Raw genomic sequence first — 17,889 nt, 5'->3', positions numbered from 1 at the left:
CCCAGCTCGCTTCCGTGGTGAGTGCCGATGGCACACAAATGGCAGCCCGAGGAAATCGTGTTCTGGGCTCTAAGTGGTTGGGACGGGGTCCGATTTTTTGTTTTGTATCTGTATGATGATTAGTACAACAGGGCCCTGACCGATGACGTGGCAGCACAGAATTAAAAACTCCTCAATAGGATTACATCGGCTTCTAGGAAAAGACAAAAGCCTAGGACCCTTCTGAAATCTACTTTTAATCCAGAGCACACGAATTGTCACCATGCTGCACCTTCCAGCTTTTCAAAGCAGCTTACTTCTGAAGACCAGGAAACACTGATTTCTACAGAAACAATGGGCAACCCCCAGGCTAATCTCAGCACTACTGTTTAATAGGGGACCTGCCAGCGTGCCAGTCCAGCCTAAAGTGTGCTTTACTTCAGTCTAACATCCCCACAAAATTCTTCTCACGTCTCCCAACCCTGAAATCTTTTTTTCCCCTAAAGCTTCTCATCATTAGCAATTTCCAAGTAACATGTTTTTTTTACAGCATTCAAAAATGTCATGCTGGACTGTGCTAGAGAGTAATCTGCAAATATAAGCTTAGCAAAGTTTGAATTGACTTGTCCAGAGAAAAAACCTACAAGCGAACACCTACACCTGCCTACAAAGAGCTAACAAGCCCCTGGCAGCTGCCCGCATCAAAGCACATTGGATGTTTCTAATACAGGGTAAGGATAACAATATCACCTTTTGTTCTCTCCAGCTTGTTTTCCCTGCAGTCATATTTTGCTTCTTATGATTTTTTTAGTCTCCGTATCTTCGTGGACAGCACCGAGCCTGAAGACAAGGATACGAGAGTCTTTCCCTGCCATACGGAGAGAACCAGAAAAACAGTTAAAAAGAGAACAGGGTAGTTTGAAATTCATACTTGCAATGAGAAGCAGCGCCTAACCAACAGAACAAAAGTAAACAAAGCATGATAGCTCCCTGGGGACAGAAGACTTACAAACTCTCCAGAATTTACAATTCTAGCGACCATCCCCTTCAGGACGGCAGCCAAGTGTCCCGTGAGGTGGTGCTACACCAAAGAACAATCTGAGAGGTTCCAAAGAGCGAAACGCACGATATTTTGCAAAGACATAAAATCTTGCAAAATAACAAAAATACAATGGATGTAAACTACAGGGCAAGAGTACAAGTGTTCACTTTAAGAGCTGGAACCATCCAGGTGAGCACCTGATAACTGGATTCTCACCAGAGTTTGAACCCTTCGGGTCACCGAAGAGTTTTCCCCAGAAATTTCACAGACTGAGTTTTGATAGAAGTACAGTTGCCACATCCTCAGAAACGTCACCCATTCTCCAGGTGTGTGGAGGGAACTGCAAATGGCTCTCACGTAGTTTGAGCTACTTCTGTAAGGTCTCAGGGTGAATTTCACCAGATGCAACCAAACAGGGCAACTCCCTGTGGGACAGAAGGAACCCAAAGCTTGGGTAAGCAGAGCTGCAGCAAATACTGAGGAAACAAACATAACAGTGTAAAAAATAATAAACCATCCTTTTTTTTCTCTTGCTTTTGTTTTTTTCTTATTCAGATCAGCATAGCAATTAAAGAGAAAGTGAAAAACTCACCATTACTGAACATTTCATCATCTGCAGGCTGAGCATCCTTAGCATAGAGGACTCCAAAGTTAAAATTCACCAATCCCTGCAAAATAAAACCAAATATTGTATGATAAACAGTCAGACAGCAAACATAAAAATTTGTTTCCTCTAAGGACTTTCAGGTATGTATGTATCTTTGCATACATCCTACACATTAGAACATACACTTTATACCATCACCTAATACATAATCACTTACCTTTAAATTTTGATAGTATAGCATGAATTTTTAACTTAAATTGGTGATCTATTATTATTAAGTTGGTGCTTAAAGTTATTTCTGCTGTCACGTTCAAAAAAACATTAATTTTTTTTACTGTAATGACCAATTGATTTCAAAGTCATCACAAGCCCATCAAAATACAAAGCTCTGTTCACTGGACGGGTCTGTGAGCTAGAAGTAGTTAGGCTTCTACTTCCCTCTTGTTCTTCCAGAACCAATAAATCCTGTCAACAAAACCAGGATCTTTAGCCCACTGCTGTGAAAGATTCTACAAGGATGATGGTTTGATTTGTGTTTAGAAGTTTTGATTTGAAATGGCCAGTTCAATGGATAAAGACTGTTTAACTAGTATTACATTACTGTTATTATTATTTCTATTATTATTTTTACTATTACTACTACTATTATTATCACCTGTTACTGGAAGAAACAGACCAGTAGTACCTATACTTAATTACTTTTATTTCCAGAAAATAATAAAGAAAAAAGAACCAAACCAAAAAAAGTCACTTCCTACCTTTTCTATCAAGGGATGAAAAATTTCTCTTGGGCTCTCCTCCAATTTACTGTTAAATGGAATGTTCTGTGGAACTGCCATTTCTTTCCCAAAATACTAACTTCCAACACTTCCTGAACGTATTTTGTATTTTAAAACAACAGAAGTTAGTGAGACTCTGTGGAGGTCAGGTTTAAATTTATTTCCTTCTAAAGCATAGAGCCCTTTCCATCACCCTGCCCTGTGGCTCTACACTGAATCATGGTGAGCATTTGGGGAGTGCTCAATAACCAATTCTATTTCTCTCTTTTTCTAGTTCTCTCTATTCTTAAATAATTCAAGACAAGTCAAATGAAAAATGACAAGTTCAGCCTCAGTGTCACACTTTTTCCCTTTGTCTGGTCAAGAACAGGCTCTATGCTGCCTTCAACGATTAAGACTTGCAAAACCGGTTTTACAGGTTTATCATAAAACCCACAGAAGGAAAGCTCTGAATAACAGGAAAAGGTACACAGGCAAATATCTAAAGGGATCACTTATTTGGAAATACATACCTTGACAGAGATCGCACTGAGAACCTTTCTGTGGGACTCTAAGGGAGACGTATTTTCTGAGTACCCTGTAAACAAGAAAAGCTACAATATATTACAGGACATCCCCACTTTTTCTACACATTCAAATAGGATTTTTAATAAAAACAATTCAGTTAAAAAAGAAGGAAGAAAACCAAGCTAATTTTACTCAGCTATATTTACTCCCGATTTAGAGGAAAAAAAAAACACTCACAGGTGCTCGCCGTGCTCGCCCGGGGCGGCTCCTGCAGCTCCCGGCCCGCGGCAGCAAAGCACCGCCCCGCCCCGCGCCCCCGGCACCGCCGAGTGAGGCCGAGGAACCCCGCGGACGCTCCTTCCGCGCTGCTCGGCGCCGTGCGGGCGGCCGGACGGAGGCTTCGCCCATCCGGCGTCGCCATCACGCGCGGGAGAGGCGCCGGGAGCTGCCCGCGCACAGCCCCGCGCGGCCGCCTGGCCCGCCAGCCACTCATGTGCCGCGTCAGCCGTTGCGTCACGCGCCGCGCCGGCAGCAAGGCCTGCCGGGAGTTGTAGTCTCGGGCTGACAGCCACGGCTCCGTCCCCCGCCGCCGGGAGCTGCAGAACCTCCCGGGCATCACACGGGACCTTCACCCCTGGGCGGGGAAGGACCTGAGGCAGCACCGCTCCTTCCGAATGCCTTCTCTTTCCCCCTCCAACTCTTTTTTCTTTTTTCACTCTGTTTTTCACCCCTTCCCTTCCCTCTTGCTCTCCTGCTTCCTTTCCTTTCCTTTCCTTTCCTTTCCTTTCCTTTCCTTTCCTTTCCTTTCCTTTCCTTTCCTTTCCCTTCCCTTTCCCTTTCTTATATTTCTGATCTTGGTTTACCTTTCTAGCTTTAGAATAAAAAAACAGCAGTAGAAACTATCAGGCTACCTGGGAGTAAAAAAAAAACTCCAGAACGAAAAGGATTTAAAGAAAACTATTTATTCCCTGGGAGCCTGAAATTTTCTACTGCTGCACGTGACATAGAGCTTTTATTCCTTCTTATAGAGAGTTGATATTGTCTACTTACTTTATACAGCGCCCCCTGCCGTCTGTCCCGGAGCACTGCAGGCACAGCGATCCCTGCCGTCTGCACAGGCGCACTGCAGGCACAGCGCCCCCTGCCGTCTGCCTCGGAGCACTGCAGGCACAGCGATCCCTGCCGCCTGCACAGGCGCACTGCAGGCAGAGCCCTGCGGCGTTGTTCGGTTCTGTTTAATGAAACTCGGCTGAATTCGGCTTGGTTCGGCTCTTGGTCTAAACTCGTTTCAGTTCGGCTCTTCGGCCGAACTCGGCACGGTTCGACTAAACTCGGTCATATTGGGCACATTGTCTAAATGCGGCCAGTGTCGGCTACACTCGGCTATCGGTTCCAGTCGGCTATCATGGTCTCTTGGTGTAAACTGGGCTATTTTGGGCCGCCCTGGGCTCTTCGGTTCAAGTCGGCTGTTTTCGGCCACCCTCGGCTCTTCGGGTAAACTCGGCTGTTTTCGGCCACCCTCGGCTCTTCGGGTAAACTCGGCTATTTCCGGCTTCCCTTGGCTCTTCGGGCAAACTCGGCTGTTTTCGGCCACCCTCGGCTCTTCGGCTCTTCAGAACAATTCGGCCCGGCTCGGCTCCCTCAGGGCGCGAAAGCGGCCGTCAGAGGACCCCGGCACAGCGAGGCGTTTAACCCACATGCCTGGCACAAACCCGCCAAACTACCCCGCCCGCGGCGCCGCTGAGCCCACACCGTGTGTCGGGTACACATGAAACGCCGCAGAAAAATCCGTCGGAGCCGCCATGACGTCAGTATTCTGTGCAGGCAGTCCACTTAGACCAACCTCGGTCCTCCACTTCCCCGCCCTTTTCGCCGCCATGATGAGAAGGTCAATTAAAAGTCCGCGACATCCACGACGCGCCACTCCCAAGGTGGCGGCCTCTCGGTGCAGGGCTGCAGTACAGCGCTCTGCCCACAAGGCGGCAGCACTGCCGCACGCCCCAGCCGGGGGCGCAGCGCGCCTCGGGGCTGCGGGCAGGGAAGGCGGCGAAAAAGAACAGGGGCGGCCCCCGCCGAAAACTGCTCTGAAATAAATGCCCCAAAACAACGGGGAAGAGGAAAAATAAACTTCTGCCTCTAATCTAAAAGGATAAAAGACAAAACAAAACACAACACACAAAAAAACCCCAAATAAACAACAATTTCTTTTAAAAAATATTTAAATATTTTTTAAAAAGTTTTTTCCTATTAATATTCACATTTCTATTTACAATGTATATTGATGTACACTGTCCATTTATACATTTCTTTTTATAAATACATTTCTATTCCATATTGCATATATCCCTAAAACTTAAATTTATTTGTATATTGTTATACATATTTTTACATGGTAAGTATATATTTCTGTTACGATTTTTACTTCTGTAACACTTGCATTATTTAAAATAAAACCTTTGCCTCCATCCACATTAAAGCCAAAAAGAAGCCCTTTCTTCTCAACTGTATTTAAATATTTTTTAAAATTCTAGTTTTCAGGTTCATATTCATATTTACATTTAAAATGTACACTTATGTATACTGTTATTTGTATTCTTCATTACATCTCTTCCTATTATTTGTATTTCTTTATATTTTGTGTTTTTATATATATATTTATATCTCGATTGTATATCTTCATATTTAGAAATAAATAACAATAATATCTACATTCATATTATTTAAAATAAAAACCCTGCCTCTAACACAATAGGAATAAAAAAAACCCCAAGCCTTTGTTGCAAACAATATTTAAATAGATTTTATCCTTATATTCAATTTTTATATTCATATTTGTATTTATAATGCATATTAATGTATATTGCTTACTTATACATTTATCTATACCAATGTCAAGTTATAAATAAATTTGTATTCTATAATACATCTGATGCGAGTAGTTATTTATGAATTTTTATATATTTTTATTCATATTTTTTATATTGATTAAACATTTCTGCGTCAGGATTTTTACTTCTGGAACACTTACAATATTCAAAATAAAACCCCTGCCTCTACTTAAATAAAAGCCAAAACATTCCCTTTCTTTTAAGCTATATTTACATATTTTAATATTTATATTCCCATTTATAATTTATATTGCCATATAATGTTATTTATATTCTACACTACAACTCTTCATATTACTTACACATATTTATATGTAAATTTATATTCATATTTTAGCAATTTCTCTTTATATATTTATTAAATATTTCTATCTTAAGATCCACATTTCTATATTACTTATATTATTTAAAATACAACTCCTGCCTCTAACCAAATGAAAACCAAGGACACCCCTTTATTGGAACCAGATTTAAAATGTAGGAAGTAATATTATTTTTCAAAATTATAATGATATTCATATGGACATTTTAATTTTTTTTATTCATAGATATTATATATATTAGAGAGAATACCTTCTAATATAATAAGAGATGTGTATTTTCTGTATTATAGATTTATTTTCCTTATATTTATTTAAATTAAATATTTATAGAGATTTGTATTTGTATATATATTTGTATTTCCGAATTGATATTTTATTTCTATCATTTATTTAAAAACCCCAGCCTATAACCTAATAACACCCCCCCCATTTATTTTAACTCCATTTAAATATTTTCATATTAACTATCTATATTTATATATCTTTGTGTATATATATATATATATATATATATATATATATATATATATAATAGACTATCATTTATCTATATGATGTTACAATTATATACCAGGTATTACAGTTTTATGTATGTATCTGTTATCTATATTCATGTCTACCACTCTAATGTTATATTTATTTTTAAATGTATATTTATTTCTATTTTCATCTCTATATTAAACCATACAAGTTCATTGACCCCACGCACCAGAACCACAACAGTACCGTACCTTTGTCAGCACCGGCACGCAGCACATGCTCGTCCCATCGCAGCGCATCAAAACAAAACCCATTGCTATTACTAACGGAACAAACGTCCCACAACGTCATTGAACCCTAATAAAAACTCAAATAAACCTAACTGTCAATAAATTTTAAATCCCACTATAAAGTAGCCCAAAACATCCGCACATTCTCATCATAAACTTCCTCCTAAACCAATATCTCAAAAACCCCAAAAAACTCAAATACACCTTGAAAATGACTGCTAATAAAAACAAACACCCAGTAAAAACTAAATCAAACCAACCCACGAGACTCAAAACTGTACAACTGACCCTAAACATTACTAAAAAAAGTCCCCAAAGCTCTACCTTTATGCTAATGCACAAATAATAACCTATCATCTAGAAAAGTTATTTGAAAAAAATTAAAAAAAATAATTAAAACCATGAAAATAAAAAACCTAAACTATTAAAATACTAAAAAATATCACTACCTAAATTAAAAAACGTATTGCCTATAAAAACCCAACATATAAATGCCCCTGTCCCAAAAAATAAAAAAAACTATCGAACCAGAAAGAAATCAGCACTTAGGAACACTAAAACCATAGCGTTCAAGACCTCACACCACATCCCTTATCATACACCAACTACAAACAACAGAAAACAATACAATGAATTCTTAAAAACCACCTTAAAACCACTACATTGGAAAACATTTCAAAAATTAAAATCTGCATTTAACAAAAGCCATCTCATAAATTCACACCCAAACCTCCAGCAGCCCAGCTGGCCCTACCAAAGGTCTATGTTTATACATACAGCAAACAAAACCAAAATCCCAGTAATACCCATCAGAAATCTATGAAACAATCCCATTGAAATTAATCCGGCCTCAAATACAAACCAACCCATCCAGAAAGTCAGCTTCACTCAAAAAACAATTTACACAGAGTTAATAATACCAAGAAATAAAACAACACACCATATACCACCAATGAATATAATAGTCAAGTAAAAAAAAAAACACTACATTTTTTTCTTTTTATTTCTTAAACTAACTTCTTTTATTAGCTAGAACAAAAGATTTTGCCAGGACTGTAACAACAACAACAACCTCTTTTTCTTCTTCTCCTTCTGAAATGTCCCTTCTCACTCCCAAATTCCTTTCAACTCCTGAGTTTACATCCAAGCAAAAAGCAAAATTCGTGCACTCGTGCGTTCGCTGCTCCCGTCAGATTCTCTCTTCCCCTCCACATCTTCTCACACTTTCAGTCTTCACGCTGTCCCGCCGTGATGAGTCTGACAGAAGAATTGGCACAAGTTAACAGAGCATTTCCCTCCCTCCCTCCCTCCCTCTGCTTTCCTCAGCGCATTTCAATCCATCCCAGGCCTGCAACGATGCACCCTCACCCCAAAGCTCACAGCAAGCGTGCAGCAGCTCAGGCTCACTTGGCTCCAGGGCTCTGTGCCTCGGATAGCCGAGGAAACTCCTGATGAGCCTCCGTTCCAATCAACTGGAATGCAAACTCACCTCCATCTCAGAGCCTCAGTGACCTCGGCCAGCCCGTTCCTCACTTCCCTGGGTCACAATGACTTCCAGGCACAAGGATGCCAAGCAGGTTTCTGTCTTTTCTCTTGAGTGCCAACAGGTCAAATATGTAGGCTTTGACATAACTAATTACCCTCTCTTTGAACTCTCCCAAGGACACTTTTAAAGAAAAGACACAAGATTGCTGCTACAGCCATGTGGGATCGGGAGGAAAGCAGCAAGGATCCCAGGCCAGCGGCGCGGCCGGGCAGTGTCACGTCCCTGCCGCCCTGTGACAGGGCGCACGGCTGCAGGGCCCCAGAGCCTGCAGGCCCTGGAGCTGCCACACGGATGGACCCGGTTCCCTCCCCGGGTGCCCAGAGGGAAACCTGAGGGCAGGTGTCCACCCCGAGGGTGCACCCAGAGCCCCGGGCACGGATGGAGTCACTGGCCGCTCTCTGGGGACGAGACCCTCCCTGCAGGTGACACTGCCTTGTCCTCTCCCTCCCTGTGGCACAGGCACCTCCAGGCTCCATGACCAGCCTCCTTCCGTCAGCATCCAGGTGCTGTGTCGGAGCCAGAGGGGTCGAGGCTTTCCAGAACCATAGCATCCTTTAGGCTGCAAAAGCCTTCTAAGGCCATCGAGCCCAGCTGCTGCCCCAGCACTGCCAAGCCCCCACCCAAATCAGGTCCCTAAACACCACATCTTGCCATGCTTCAAATGTCTCCAGCAATGGGGACTGCCCTGGGCAGCCCGCTCCTACGCCTGACCACCCTTTCAGTGAACAAATTGGTCCTCAAAGCCAATCTGAGCCTTCCCTGCTGCAACTTGAGGCCATTTCCTTTTGTCACGGCACTTCTTACCGGGGAGATCTCGGCACTTCAACCTTACCTGCTCCTTCCCTAGGAGCTCTCTGGCTTGCCTGCATGAGAGGAGAAACACTCCCGGCACAGGAACAGCAGCTCAGCAGGTCCCACACCGAGGCAGGGGAGCAGCTGTCCTCACCACAGCTCCCGTGTCAGCTCTCACAGATCGGCTCTGCTCTGCCTCCCGGGGGCAGATCTCTGCTCAGCGCTTCAGAATTGCCTGTTTGGAGGAGGGGGAAAAAACAGCTTAGCCAAGATTTTTATCCAGACTTATCTGATGTCTTTGCCTGCTTTGCCTCTTCCTGACTTCCTCCTGCTAAAAAAACAGCTGCCTTTGGACTTCTAGGGGCAACTGCCACGTAATGCTTGAAAAGGAACTACAGAAAAGTGCCTCATTTTTCAAGACTCAGCCAAGAAGACAGACAACTGCACCTTCTCCATCCCCACTGCCTGCAGAGCTGCCAGGCACCAGGCCAGCTCTGCTCCTGCTTCCAGTTGTTCCCAACTCTGCTGCAAGAACTGAAGGCTGCTTTGGCGTTCCATTGCTCCGCTTCTCCCCAGAAAAGATCTTCCAGTGCCGTTCTCCCTCCACGGGAAGGGCCCTTCTGTCTCACACGCTCGGTGACACGAGGCTGCGCCAAGCTGCAGCAGCCTCTGCTCCAGCTGGGAAGGGCTTTCTTCCTCCTCTGGCACCTGCCTGGCACAGGTTGCTCACACATGCTGGGGCTGCCCCATCCCTGCAAGTGTTCCAAGGCCCATTGGTGCTCTGGGATCAGGCTCAGAGCAACCTGGTCCATGGAACCGTGTCCCTGCCCACGGCAGCAGGCTTGGAACGAGGTGATCTTTAGAGCCCCTTCCAACCTGAATTATTCCATGATTCTATGAACTCAAAAAACTCGGGGAAGAAATCTGTAAAGTCACTAAATACATAAAAGCATATCCCCATCAGCATAACTTTGAATGAAAAGTATATCTACAAACAGGGAGAAATATTCTATGTATTTGCTCTTGCTACCTTTCAGGCGTAATTTTAGCTATCTCTTCCAGTTTTAAAATATTCTCTTTTGAAATAATAAGCAGTGTTCAAATTTTAGCATTTATACACTATTGCAGAAGCAAAACTTGCTGACAATCAGGCCGTGTCATTCTCTATGGAGCAGAGCCATCGTGACAGCATTCCTGGGACAGAAATTTTACAGGATGTCACTCCACAGAGAGCACCAAATTCCATATCAGTTGGCAGTTCTGCTCCTCCACATCAGAAAGCTAAACTAGGACAAGACAGCCTCGGGATTCACGAATGGCAAGGCAATAAGAGACACACCTTAATAATATCATTACAATTTCCACAGATCTGCCACCTGATCTGCGACAGCACAGCACCCTGGCCCAGAGGAAGGTGAGCCTGCCCAGGACAGAGGTGGAACTAGGTCGTTTTCAAGATCTCTTCCACCCCAAACCATTCTGCCGTGTGATGACACAGGAGAGTTGTAAGGGAGAAGAAGGATGAATTCCTTTGGAAGGATCATTGTTTGCCTCTCTAGTAGCAGGCTTTGCTGGCAGGATTGTTTTGCTCTTGCACTGACCTTGGCTGAAGGTGCTTCACCCTGCAGAGAGCGGTGACAGCCTGCTGCACACGCTGTTCTTGGGCAGAGCGCACGGAGCCAGAGGGCAAAGAGCCCCCAGCAGGTCCGTGACAGGAGCGGATGCTCCTCCCCACCTTTGGAAATATCCATTAGGGATTTTTCCAGCAGATGGCAACAGCAGACCGGCGTGGACTGCAAGGGCAGACTCTGCGGGCTGCCTGAAACCTGGCTGGGCTCCACCCAAAGCACCTCTCGGGTCTGCTCCTCCCGCTCCTGGCATTGAGCCTGGCTGGCAGCCCAGGGCATGGTTACTGGAATACAGAATGAATCAGTGCTGCAGGAAACTGCACAACAAGCTCTGCAGCTCTTGCTGTGTGTGCAGGCCTTAAAACACACCTGGTGCATTTGGAACAGATGAAAATTATGGCTCCCCCTGAATAAACATGATTTCTCTCCTAGATATCATTTTGAAAAATAATACTTCAAGGGGTGATCAGAATGGGAGCGCAGACAAACACCAAGAATAAAAACTGCAGCGTTTGATGCTTTATCAAAAGGTGTGCCTGCCCTACCGTGTCGGGAAGCTGGACTGCTGGACCAAACTTCGCAGCACATTCTTGTCATTGCTTCTGAGCCACCTTCACCAGCTGCTCTCGTGGCATTTGCCGTGCCATTTGCAAATTACAATACGAGCGAACCTGGAAGGCAAAACACAAGATAAATTTACAGCTGGACAGTCAAATCTTTTTCTCCAAAATGCAATCAATGTACAGCTTTCCCCTTAAGCTGAAGTACAGGCCAAATTCATAGAATCACTCGGGTGAGAGAAGCCCTTCAGGCAGTGAAAACGAGCATTTAGGTGTGGTATGAAGCTTGGGGAGCCCTGAAGAGGCCGTAAAAGTCGACTGATATTCTTTGGAAATTACAAATAAAAAATGGGAGGAATGAATTTACAATGAACCCAGTGCGGAAACGCTGCAAGGGACAGCTTGCAGGGGAGATGCCTGAAAGCCAAAGCTGTGCTTCAGTGGCATCTGAGGTGGCAATTTTGCAGAGTGCCTGTTTCTTTTCACTGCGAGCAGTGAGCAGCGGCTCAGAAGACCTGGCTGTAAAAAACACAGGTTATTGTCCCCAAGCACATGCCAGTGGTCTGGAAAAGGGTGACACTCGTTGACATGACTGTTGTGATTGCTCAAGGGGAGAGCTCCTCAGTCCTCCTCACTTCACTGATGCTCCCCATTGGGGCGCAGGTGAATGGCACCACTGGGCTGTGCTTCACCTCCCTGGGTATATTCTGTGCAGGGAACTGCAATGCCATTGCAACTTTTCTGCTCTCACGTCATTCTTCCAGAAAAAAAACCAGTACCTTGAAGGGGAAAGTGCCCTGTCCCTGTCCCACTTCCTTTGTCACTTGTGCTAACCCACAGCACACACTCCCTGCACATGTTATCTGAATGTTAACTCTGTTTACAAGTGCTGTGAATAAACCCCAATCCAACTGAGAAAGTTCCTCTTTGCTCACATTTCAATACAAGGCTGGAACTATCACCTTGCAAAGAACTTTCCTCTACCACTGCTAGATGCAAAACCAAAAAGTAAACCTAGGAATGCCTGCCACACTCCAGCACACAAAGCTGCTGCTGCTGCTTTTAATGGCTTAGCCTGAGGGCTTTGCTGCTCTTCCTTTGCTCTGCTAATGGGAAGGACTGGGAGACCTCTTTGAACTAGCTACACATACCAAAGACCGAATAAACAAGTATTCTTCATCCCATTTCTCTTAAGAGTTTGTCCTGACAGATGCCTTCTCCCTCCTGAGGTGTGGATTATAGTTTGTGTTTCCCTTTTTTTCCCCCTTTAGCCCTGGAAGCATTTCACACCCTGCTGGGCAATGCCCAGAAGTAATCAGACTGACTGAACACGGGAAACGCAGACAAAAGAAAAGGCTGGAAGCTACTGTTCTTCTCCCAGCTGGCACCGCCAGCTCCTGAGGGCTCAGCCACGACAGCCCACGTTTGTGACAGTACCTGTACGCTCTGGGTGTGTGCAGCCCTTGCGTCGTGCGGCAGCCTGGAGCTGCAGGCTCAGATATCCACCGCGAGCTCCTGGATCTTCCAGGACAAAGCCAGCTCTCCCTGCTGCTCCCGTGTTGTGCTGCCTGTGGAGCAGGGAGGGAAGGAGAGGCACACAGGTTAGCACAGTGGCAGTGCACGAGCTGCCAGGCGTCACCCATCTGACCCGCACCAAAGAGGAAATCTTAATTTTCAGAACTTCCCATCATGCCACACAAGACACTGAAGCCGTCCAAATCTGGAAGGGATAGCCTGGCATGATGCCTCCCCCAGGTCATATCTTACATCAAGAGTTCTTTTTCTCCTGCACAAGGCTCTATATCCTACTTGGACAGATATACAAATATCTATAGAAACTACAGATATTCAATAAGCCATCTTAAATCATAACAGCCAGGCCTCTGTACGACCGTGCTTAACTCCTGCTCAGCTCACGCCATCTCCCCGTTCCTCAGGCATCAGAAACCACTGAAACTCCCGTGTTTTCCTGGGGGCTGCCTGCCTGCAGCTGCCCTCCTCTCACCAACGGGGCCACCTGCCAGGCTCCCCAGGGCACAGCAGCCTCCAAGGGGAGCATTCGTCTGTTTGAGAGGTGATGGAAAGCCTGGGGAAAAAAAAAGCTCAGCGACACTGTGGCTCTGAAGGTGCAAGAACCATTACCCTGGAGACGTGCAGCTCACCTGGTTCATGCTGGGCAAGTTCTCTGCTCGCTTCACCTGAGCGTTCAGCTGGAGAGATCCATTTCCACGCGCTGGGCTGGCTCCATCTCCGTCCCTGCTGCGAGAAGGTGTTCAGGGGGATGCCGCTGCCCGCTCAGCAGACGCTTCACACACTCTGCCAGCAGCAGGGGCAGCCTTTGAGGCCACACCAGCCTGGCACAGAGTCACTGAGCCATTCTGACTGTGTTAACAGCACCACGGATGAACCCCCATACCCTCGGGCCTTCATTCTCCGGCACCCCGAGCCCCGCGGCTGCGCGGCAAAGAAGGAAAGCGGGCACCGGAAGAGAGGAGCGAGAGCAGGGCATGACAAAGGGCGGCGAGGGAGGGCGGGCTGTGCAGGAAAGCGGGACGGGAAGGGAAAGCCCGGGAGGGGGTAGAGGGAGGGTGGACAGAGGAGGCAGAAACGGGGAAGAGAAAGGGAGTAGCGGGGAAGGGGCTGGACAGGAAGGAGCCGGGCTTGTGGGGGGAGAGGGAATGGGGGAAAGGGAGCGAGAGAAGGCGAATACGGGGAGAAGGAAGGAGGGCGAGAGAGAGGGACGGGCGGGGAAGCCTCACAGAGCCCCGGCTGCACTCCGAGCCCGGCCCGGCGCCTCGCCCTGCCCGGGAGGCTGCGCTCGGGGGAGCTCGGCTCGCTCCGGAGTCACTCGGCTCCAGTCGGCTCTTCGGCTAAACTCGGCTATTTTCGGCTAAACTCGGCTATTGGCGGCCGCATTCGGCTGCATTCGTCCCTTCGGCTCGCTTCGGCCGAACTCGGAGCCGCTCTCTGCGCGTTCGGCTGAGGTCGGCTCGGCTCGCCTCCCCGAGGGCGGGCAAGCGGCGCCGCCTCACGTTAAACTCGCCCGGCTCGGGGCTCTCCTGCTGCCGCGTCCCGCGGGCGGCCCGGCCATCGCACCGACACGACCGGGAGCGCGGGGTGGCACAGGAACTCATTACGCTGTGACCGCACTCGCGCTAATTAGCGCGCACGAGAGCGGCGGGCTCGGTTCGGCCGAGCTCGGCTCCGTTCAGGCAGCCTCGCAAGCCTGGCCTCGGTTCCCTGGAGCCCGTCAGGTTCGGCCGGTCTCGCCTTGGTTCGGCTGAGCTCGTTCCATTCGGCCGAAGGCGGCGTCGTTCAGTCGTGTTCTTATAAATACCTTTCTTTATTGACTGTATATTTCTACATTTAGATTTATACTTCCATAACACTTCTATGATTCCAAATAAAACCCCCGTCTCTAACCAAATAAACACAAAAAAAGCCTTCTTTTGAACGATATTGAAATATTTTTATACTTTTGTATAATTATATTCACATTTATATTTATAGTTTCTTTTGATGCATTATATTCATAATTATATATAATAGATACAAAATTCTAGGAAAGTATTTAAATTATTATTTATATTAGGTATCACATCTACTGCTAAAACTAATTTTTTCTTATAGGTTTAAATTTTATATATATCTGTATATATTTATATTTCTATACTTAGATTTCTCCCTTTATATTATTTGTAGTTATAATTTTTACAATCAAAACACTGCCTATTGACAAATGAAAAAACCCACTTGGTTTAACTATTTTAAAAAATATTTTCATGCTTATAATTGTCATATTTATATTTATAATTTGTTCAATATTACATGAGAACATACCTGCTCCTGCACTCCAGTGGGGCTCCCGCTCCTGGGGACCTTGGGGTGCCCATACGGCATCAGAGCCCCGAGTCTTCATCCCCTTCTCCTCTATTTAGAAACTACACTGGAACTTTTTTCTGGAAACAAAGACATTACCTAAATCCTCTCTCCGTGTCCCAGACAGATGGATATTCAGTTATTAGTTGGCTGGGCAGCAGTTTCTTAAATAGAATGATAAACAGGATGCGAACATTTTAGCTACAAGCAAATAGGCAAATCTGAACAAGGTACTGGTGGCCAACACCAACCACCAAAGTGATTTTGAAGGAATTTTTTAAACAATAAAATAATGATACCACAAAAATTAAGCAAAAAGCTAACTACTGGCTAAGAAAGAAGGAAAAATTAACTTTTGACAGCAACAACGTTCCAACCACACAGGCTTTTTCCCCATGTCATACCTTGTAACTACCTCTCTTGGCAATTCTCATCATGTATCCCAAAAGGAATAAATACCTCAGAGCGTCCTAAAGCAAAAAGTAGCACACGTGAGCCCCTCACACTCCTGGGAGGCCGGCACAGCGTGCACGGAGTCTGCAACAAATTCTGCTCACTGAGGGTCTGCAAAAAAAGGCTCAACTGATGAATTGAACTGATTTTAAAGAGAGGTTTTCTAAGTGCTGAAGCACAAAAAAGAACAAGCAGAAACAATTCTTAAAAAAAACCTGCAAGTTTCGTTTAGCATATATGCGACTGATTTCCACCCTGTGGCTTCTCACTTGGATTCGTCTGCAGGTTCAGGAAGATGACAATGCACACTCTGCCTTCCCTGAGCCCCCCACAGCAGCGGAGCGCTGCTCCGTGCGCTCAGATCATCAGGAACTGGATTACACGTGCCCGGATGGACCGGAACTGCTCTGCTGCAGATTCAGGAGACGATGGCAGAGAGGGGCTGGCCGAGGCGTCGTCCCAATTCCGTTCCTGTGTGACGAGGAGCGGTTTGTTCCCAGCAGCTGCAACAATCCCCAGCTCGCTTCCGTGGTGAGTGCCGATGGCACACAAATGGCAGCCCGAGGAAATCGTGTTCTGGGCTCTAAGTGGTTGGGACGGGGTCCGATTTTTTGTTTTGTATCTGTATGATGATTAGTACGACAGGGCCCTGACCGATGACGCGGCAGCACAGAATTAAAAACTGCTCGATAGGATTACATCGACTTCTAGGAAAAGACAAAAGCCTAGGACCCTTCTGAAATCTACTTTTAATCCAAAGCACACGGATTGTCACCATGCTGCACCTTCCAGCTTTTCAAAGCAGCTTACTTCTGAAGACCAGGAAACACTGATTTCTACAGAAACAACGGGCAACCCCCAGGCTAATCTAAGCACTACTGTTTAATAGGGGACCTGCCAGCGTGCCAGTCCAGCCTACAGTGTGCTTTATTTCAGTCTAACATCCCCACAAAATTCTTCTCATATCTCCCAACTCTGAAATCTTATTTTCCCCTAAAGCTTCTCATCATTAGCAATTTCCAAGTAACATGCTTTTTTTACAGCATTCAAAAATGTCATGCTGGACTGTGCTAGAGAGTAATCTGCAAATATAAGCTTAGCAAAGTTTGAACTGACTTGTCCAGAGAAAAAACCTGCAACTGAACACCTACACCTGCCTAAAAAGAGCTAACAAGCCCCTGGCAGCTGCCAGCATCAAAGCACAGTGGATGTTTCTAATACAGGGTAAGGATAACAATATCACCTTTTGTTCTCTCCAGCTTGTTTTCCCTGCAGTCATATTTTGCTTCTTATGATTTTTCTAGTCTCTGTATCTTCTTGGACAGCACCGAGCCTGAAGACAAGGATACGAGAGTCTTTCCCTGCCGTACAGAGAGAACCAGGAAAACAGTTAAAAAAAGAACAGGGTAGTTTGAAATTCATACTTCCAACAAGAAGCAGCGCCTAACCAACAGAACAAAAGTAAACAAAGCACGGTACCTCACTGGGGATAGAAGACTTACAAACTCTCCAGAATTTACAATTCTAGCGACCATCCCCTTTAGGACAGCAGCCAAGTGTCCTATGGGGTGCTGCTACACCAAAGAACGATGGGAGAGGCTCCAAAGAGTGAAAAGAACAATATTTTGCAAAGACAAAAAATCTTGCAAAATAACAAAAATGCAATAGATATAAACTACAGGGCAAGAGTAAAAGTGTTACCTTTGGGATCTGGAACCATCCAGGTGAGCAACTGATAACTGGATCCTCAACAGAGTTTGAACCCTTCAGGACACAAAAGGGTTTTCCCCAGAAATTTCACAGATTGAGTTTTGATAGAAGTCACGGGTGCTGCAAAGAAAAAAAACGTGAACCAGTAACGCCTACAGTAGATTTTTTAAACAAGTGCTTGGATAAAAGAATCTTACGGAACGTGAAGTAGTAAAAAAGTGAAACCAATATCAGACCTGCCTATTTTCTCACCATTGTACAAGAAAATCCTAAAAGCAGTATAAATTCACTGCCTAAATCCGGTCATGGGATGTAACCAAGAATAATTTAGGCAGTTGCTAATCTAGTCAGAAACCTTTTCTGGATGCTAGTGTCAAATCACAAGTTTTGTCTTTCAGAAGCTCGAAAATGCTGGAAAACATTTTC

At 45.3% G+C, this 17,889-nt stretch overlaps 1 long non-coding RNA gene across 1 annotated transcript; it reads right to left on the bottom strand.

The window, feature by feature from the left end:
- Positions 1-7,757: 7,757 nt before the first annotated feature.
- LOC128933538 (uncharacterized) lies at positions 7,758-17,568 on the bottom strand. The gene is made up of 3 exons (XR_008482793.1): positions 17,455-17,568; positions 16,997-17,114; positions 7,758-8,152 (listed from the first exon to the last, which is right to left on the bottom strand). It is a non-coding gene; the product is annotated as an uncharacterized LOC128933538 (long non-coding RNA).
- Between the last annotated feature and the right edge of the window lie 321 nt (positions 17,569-17,889).

This window comes from Melozone crissalis, unplaced genomic scaffold (assembly GCF_028551555.1).
Source record: "Melozone crissalis strain CALT ecotype California unplaced genomic scaffold, PUWL_Pcris_2 ptg000010l_1, whole genome shotgun sequence".
Taxonomy (NCBI): domain Eukaryota; kingdom Metazoa; phylum Chordata; class Aves; order Passeriformes; family Passerellidae; genus Melozone; species Melozone crissalis.
Note: the sequence above shows the minus strand (reverse complement) of the source record. Positions and strands in the feature narration are given on the sequence as shown.